The following is a 7714-nucleotide window of genomic DNA, read 5'->3' as shown; positions in this document are numbered from 1 at the left end:
TCATCTGTAAAGGTCAGATCTACACTAGATGATCTCTTTGATCTCTCTTCTGATTAACTCAAAGATAACTTGGGACCTTAACTGCATCTGAAACACTCCTTCAACTTTGTCATATTCTTTTGGTAAAAACTGAGTCACAAGTTTTGCCTATATTCAGTGGGAGAAGACTTTTACTCATCGAGGTCACTTTTGCATGGGTCTTTTACAACTGTTGTCTCTGGTAATTTATCCAGGCGAAATATGAAAAGCAAGAATAGTTAGAATGACATAAAAAAGTATTCTTCATAAGTAAGCACCATTAAAATAAGATATTCATATGTGATTTTACAGCATTATGTATTAATGATATATTAACAGGATTAAATGTTTTTTAACTAAGTGACCATATAGATCACTTTATCTTCACTTTAAAAGTGAGATTAGACTGAAATTACTTTGGAGTCTGGTAATACTACTTTATCCATTTAATCTGCTACCTAAAGTAAATGTCAGGGAGTGAACAAATCGCCATTGTCTATACAATTATTTAGAAATACAAATATAGGATACAAAATTCATTTTCCTGACTACATTCCAGAATTATTTCTAATAAATCTTTCAACAAATAGACATTTAAGGAGAATGTCCAATTTTAAATTTTATAGAAACCTATTCATCTAGAAAAAGGCCTAGGATGAGAAAAGGAAAGATGGTTATTTGTCCTTTGATACTGAGTATTGCTTCAACTCATTATAAAAACTCTAGAAATGTGGGAGTATATCATTCTTATTCTGATAGCAAAGATTCAGAAGACACCTAAGGCAATTTATTCTACTTTCATGATAGAAATCAAAATGTCCAAGCTTACATTTGAGGTGTGTATGGAATACTGATACTATATAAAAGATTATCTAAAACAGATTAGTAAGATTTTATTTGAGGAGTGGAAGATGTCTACATGTAAACTTGATTATCATTTTTCACAGATATAAAAGTCACCGCAGTCACTGCAGCTATAGTCTAAAGAAAAATTAACTTTGTGGATTTCTGCTACAGCCATTCTAAACTTACATGGCTGTGAGGCAGAGCCCACTCTTAGCTCTATAGGTTGCTCCCATGTATTTGCCCTGAGACCCTTTCACAGACCCTCTGACAGGGCAGTTTAATTTCTTTAAAGCCAGAAAGATGCTCTCTCTGCTCTTTATTGTCTCTCACTCCAGGGAAGTCTTGAACTCTTCCTTGCATTCAGTTGTTTCCAAGAAACCATGGTTCCACCTGCACTCAAACAGAGGGGATTATATAAAGGCAGGTACACCACTGAATGGTGATTTCAGGAGCCATCTTAGAATCTACATACCACTCCACTCCAACCCATTCTCAAAAGCATGTCCAAAGTAATCTCTCTGAAATAAAATTAAACAATAAAGGCTACTATATAAAATCTTTCAATGATTTTTCTATTCAAAATTCTGTAATAGTCTCTTGATTTCCTTCGTATATACATCTAAGCCTGTTTCTGTCCATTCTCCACTTCTGCTCTCATCCCTGTACCTATTGAAATCCCTGAAATGAAGCATATGAACATTCTTTGTTTAGAGCAGTATCTTTTTGCACACTTTATGCATAAAATGCTCATCAACTTATACATCCTTTAGATACACTTTTCTGATTACTAAGTTTAAAAACCTTATCATAGGCAGTTATAATACACTTTGGATGCAGTAATTTTGTAAATTATATGTATATCATATCCTGATCGAGATTTATATCTTATCTATAGTCATATCTATATCTAATATATATATGTATGTATAAATACTCTTTTTACTTGTGGCTAGATGTACAATTTAAGACAGTAAAGATCATCTCTTACTTTATTATCTGAGAACTTATTTTTTATCTTTCACATTATGCTATGATACATCTGGAACTGATTTTGTATATTCTTTAAGGTAGAAATCAACAAATTTTTTCCATATAGATATTCAATTATTCTAGCATTATTTATGGAAAACATTTGTCTCATTTTATGAAAGTAATAACTGTAGTAAATTACATGGTCAAATACATAAGGATATTTTTGCAGAATCTTTATTTTCCTTTGTTGTTTTGGTTTTCTATCACACCAATACCGCATTTTTGTTTTTTACTTACTGTAGCTTATAAAAAAAATCTTTATATTTGGTATATACATCCTTCAATTTTATTCTTTTGATTCTGCACAATTTTCCCTATTATTACCTGTGCATATCTCCATATATGTTTTAGAGTCCAATTGTTAATTCTATTTAAAAATGTTGAAATTTCTACTGCAATTTCACTGAATGCATAGATGAGTTGGTGTGAAATGTCAAGTATTTTGTTTATGTAGTTTAGTTCAATTATTCTCAGTAATATCTTGTACTTTCTTGTGAAGAGGCCTTGTACATCTATTCCTCTATTACACTGTATTATGCTATCTTAAAATGTATCATAAAATAAATAAATAAGTAAAAGTTGGCCCATGGTTTGAACAGCTACTTCATGAATTTGAGTATCAAACTGACCAACACATATATGAAAGGGTTCTTAGCATTACCTTTATCAGGTACATTGTTATTAAAGCTCTGGTTAAGAAAAAATTACACAATCACAGGAATGAATGAAATGAAGAAAAAAATGGCAATATCTTAGTAATGCAGTTTTTAGGATTTTTTATGTGTGCTATCATGAGCCAGTTTTGAAGCCCTTGCTAGAAGCTGGTCAGTTCTACTTCTTGAGCAACTGATTAAATCCACACTCCAACTGCTTCCCCTATGGGGACTCTCACATGCTGGGCCACTATACATTCACACTAATCAGTCCAGGTCCACATATCCTCAGTGGTAGCTCCTATGCCCTACAGCTTGATAAAACTGTTCAAATTAGCCAATCCTAAACCTGTTTACTCTGCCTTCCTCTCCATTTCCCACAGAAACCATACTAAAGACACACTTCTCTCTCTTTTTCTCTGCCTTGTGACTAACCCCGACGCTTCCCCCTGAGTCCTCCTGTGTGGCCTGCTGTGTTCTCTCTGCAAGGAACTGATAGTATAACTAAATTGTAAAACTCCATGGTTTCATTTTATGTAATGAATAAATATTAAATATTTTAACATTAGGCCTATGTATCATTTATTTTTCTCATAGCGATTTTTAGTTAATGTAAACCTATATAAATTTAAGTTACAGACTGGACCTTACTTTTAAAAAGCTAACCAAAAGGATTTAACTGATAATAATATTATATCTAATAATTATCAGTCAAAATATGTGGGCTATTCAATAAACTGTGAAATACATATATTTTTATAAAATAAAAAATATATATATATATTTCCTCCTAAAATGTAGACCTTTAAAATATTGTTATTATAATCAATGTTCTTAGCTTTGCATTCACTCTTAATTTCAAAAGCAAAGTAACATTGCTGGCGTACCAAAAGTTGGTGCATCTGGAAAAGAGGCAGAGAAGTAGCTGCTCTAAATATCTTCCATAAACAAAAGAACAGAAAGCCGTCCTTCTTCTCCATACATATAAAAAGAGTCTCATGCAAATACCTAGATTATGAAACAGTGCAGCCAAGTTAATTTAACTATATAGGATCATAAAATTTCAGTGGGTATTTTCTCACTAATGTTTGTTCTGAAATGGGTTATTCTCCCATGCCCCAAAGAAGGTATGAGTAAGTATAAAAGGGCAACACATGAATTAACTTTTTACGTTACCTTTATAAATGTGAACTTATGAATATAGTGATAAAACTATTTCAAGTACATTTCTTTAGTCTTCTGTGCAGTAATGCTGTAGAGAAAGCAGCAATAATTATAGTTTCAACTCTGAAAGCCATAGCGATACAATTCCTTGTCCCTTTTTAACTTGAGATGAAGCTAATACTATTTGGCCAGTGCTATTGTTGGTGTCAGCTTCAGATGCTTCGTTTTCCTTCATAATGAGCATATCCACCAATTTAGAGTTAGGAAGCTGAGCTACATAATTATAATTTGCTTGCTACTAAAATAGTATCGTTGCTCTAATATGTCTATTTATTTGAAAATTTAGTCATTTGGACTTTATTCTCTATTGTTTCCCCAATTCTAATTTTATTTACTCTCTTTTCACTATCTATTTACTATCTCATTCTCAGTTTACTATGACTCATGTCTGTGGCACTTGTTGGGTTGGGGTTACTTTCATACCACCAAGTTCACTTTTATTAGGTATTATCTAAACATTCTCATTAGAAATTCTACTTCTCTTCACTGAAAATGTCAAATGGACAGATTATCAGAATTGACCAAACATGTCCACTTTCTTTTTCTCATCTTCAGAATTAAGGAGAAATTCAAAGGTCATCTTGGTGGTCTCACAACAAAAAGCAACCCCTATCAGTCTTGCAAACCAGATACCATTTACTAAGAATGTTCAGATGAACAGATCATCAAATAAGCACTTCTAGTTTAAGTCGGGTCACTTTATCGGTATTAAATAATTAAGGACTGGACAGTCTAACACTGGTTTTTAGAATTTTATAATAGGAGCGTTCCAATGTGGCTTCTTGTAAAACCTTTTTAGACAGTGCAAAAATATTTTTTCATCATTAATGCGGTGAATAATTAAAACATATAACTTGCTGCAATTTATTATCAACTATTCTTGATTTACTCAGTGATTAAACAAAAAATTACTATAAAAATAGTAAAATATATAAATTAAAAAATCTTTGCTTAAATTTTATATCTTATAGGCAAGTATAGTGAAGAATACAGAATTTTCAACCTAATTTATCTTTTTTATTTACTCCCTACAAATGTTATGTGTGAGCCTTATATTATTCTTTTATATCCATGTACAAATTTTTTTACAAAGATATATTTGGATCTATAAATTAGACATTTAAATTATTCATATTAGCTGTCAATCTTCTTTAAATAATTTCATGTAATTTAATTAACTATAAGAAAAGAAAAAGCCAAACAAAATCTCCCTTTTATATCATTTAAATATAGAGGCTACTTCAAGCCATAATTTTATTTTAATCTTTTAAATATAGAAATATAATTTTTAACTTTTTTTTGTAATTCTAATTGAACAACAGGTATACCATGCTCTTTATACATATTTAGTAGAACTAACAATTCTCCCCTAAGAAAACATGTATGATACGGCATGTCAATATTTGCATTTGTATCTTTACTAAGATATCATTAAAATATTGTACAGCTTGTGGAAATAAAACAATTATTGTTGCATAATACAACTTTTAATCTCATAATATTAGGAAAGATAATACTCTTCTTACAATAAAGAAGCATTTAACTGATGCGTGAAATTAGGCAGTATGGGATAGATTTCAATGCTGTTTCTAATGTTCATGAAGGCATATAACATTTTATTTATATATCAAGGGTGTGGCTGCAATCTCAATAGAGATACTGTGGACCACAATCAGACAGATATATAACTGACCTCTGACTTCAAAGTTGTTCCCTCCAGGTTTTTATATACTGTATAGGGAAGGTCAGGAAAGTATAAATTATCCTTGAGCAAGGTGCTAAACTACATCACTAATGAAACAGTCTTTGAGGTTCTCTCTCTGAGATTCTTTCAAGAATGAAATTTATTTTAAATAGAACCAATTAAATGCACTGTATTAATAAAGGTTCTCCAGAGAAATGGCATGAATATATACCTTATCAGTATTTATTGTCATATTTATGTCTGTATGCACATATATGTATTGCATATACAGATCTCATGTACTGCCTACCATTCAATGCAGGCATCTTTTAAAAACATTACTATGTACAGTTCATCCAATGTCTGAGTATATTTTAAAATATGAGCTATGTATTCTTTATCTGAAAAGTTTACCATCTGACTTCTTTCATTCAGTAGTGCCAGTTCTTCTAACTGGGATTTCATAAATAGCAAAGCTGAAACTTTTAATTCAATGTATCTTTGATGATATAAACCTCAACGACATCAAAGTGGCACTAAAAATTTACCTTTAGTAATCAAATAGTGCTCTTTTATCACTGCCACCATCTCCATGCTCTGAATAAAATTATTTGATACTTGATTCTCATTGTTCTTCAGCAAGACGTATAACTTGTTACTATGGTCTATTAGTACTGAATACTCTATCTTTAATCTCCCTATTCAGCACACTGAAAATATATGTGAGGTTCTCATATGTGCTAACATCAGGCCCTCATATGTACCACACTTTCTGCCCTCATGGGGTCTTTGCCCCTAAAATGCTTTCTTTGGGGGGTGGGGGGGTATTTCTACTTTTGAGCCATCCTTCCAATTTCATCTCAGTAACATTTTCACAGGGAATTTTTCCTCCATCTCCTTCTCTTCTAGGATCATGTGTCTTTTTTTCCCAGCATCTCTTCCATATCAAGTTATATACATCAAATTTTTTAAATATCTGATAACAAAAATATATTGTTACTTTTAGGGATGTATTATATTTCTAACAATATATTACTAGGTTAAGAATTCTGTTCAATTTGATCAACATTACACCTACAAATTTTATCTTGGTGATATTTGGAATAATTGAATGAGTACATCTAAAATTCTTAAGCTGGGGACTCTGAGGAAGATGGTGGACTAGTAAAGGCAGGGGTCACCTCCTCCCAGATCTGCATTGAAATTAGAACCAAATTATAAAATAATCAATGTGGAGAATCACCTGAAGTCCAGCTGATTATAGCAGGTATGTCTGATAATGTAAAGAAGGAGACACATGGAAACCAGTAAGAGGGGCAAAATTATGAATCCAGTTGGACCCGTACCCACAGGTAGTGGAGGAACACCTAGAGGGAGAGCGAGGCTGCACAGGCTCCCCTGAAGGAGAGTGGGTTCCTGGCCTCATTCAGGGGGCTCCCAGCCCAGGGTCCTAGCCCAGGGAGGAGAAGTTTCCAATAACTCTGACTGTAAAAACCAGAGGGGATTCTGGCTATCTGAGGGAGACAGAAGAATAAACCCTAGACACCACTTTGAAGGGCCCACGCACAGGCTCTCTGACCTGCGGACACTCACCTGGGACACTGGTAGTGGGTCAGAGGTTCATCCAAGATTCATAGTGGGAAAGTTTGCCAGAATGAGAGCTGGAAGGGCAGCTATCATTATGCCCCATTCTCGCTCCCCTACCAAGGAATCTACAGACTATACTAGTCTGACTGTGCAGACCCCTCCCACGGGGCTATTAGGAAGAACTGGCCTGAGATCAGCCTGCCCCACTGAACCTGCAGATTCCCCAGTGGCTGTTGTTGCTAGATGAGTGCCATATCCTACACTAATTCAGGCCTAAACATTCACAGCTGGCAGCCAGTACTGTGAGTGAACATTTTGGGGATAGTTTCAGGAAGATCACTGCTGTCAACATGAACTTAGGTGGATCTCGGGGATCTGTGGGCCAGTCTCAGAGAGCAGCTGGTCTTGCTGTGATCTGTGACTTTTCTGGGAATACATGAATGGTTACCTAAATTGCAGCAAGACTGAGGCTATATTGATCTGACTGCCATTGTCTCCCTGAGACCCCACCCCATCCAACCCACAAACTGCTCCAGGTGGCCCATTGATAATCAACTGCCACTGCCCTGCCCCTCCCCGTGGTCTCCCAATCCACACAGGCAACAAACTTTGGCTAGCACAGGCTGGGCACTGAAAGGAAATCAGTTGCAGGCAGATGTCTGCAGCCTGG

The sequence above is a fragment of the Pteropus medius genome, unplaced genomic scaffold (assembly GCF_902729225.1).
Source record: "Pteropus medius unplaced genomic scaffold, Ma_sr-lr_union100, whole genome shotgun sequence".
Lineage (NCBI taxonomy): Eukaryota > Metazoa > Chordata > Mammalia > Chiroptera > Pteropodidae > Pteropus > Pteropus medius.
This window is presented reverse-complemented; position numbering follows the sequence as displayed.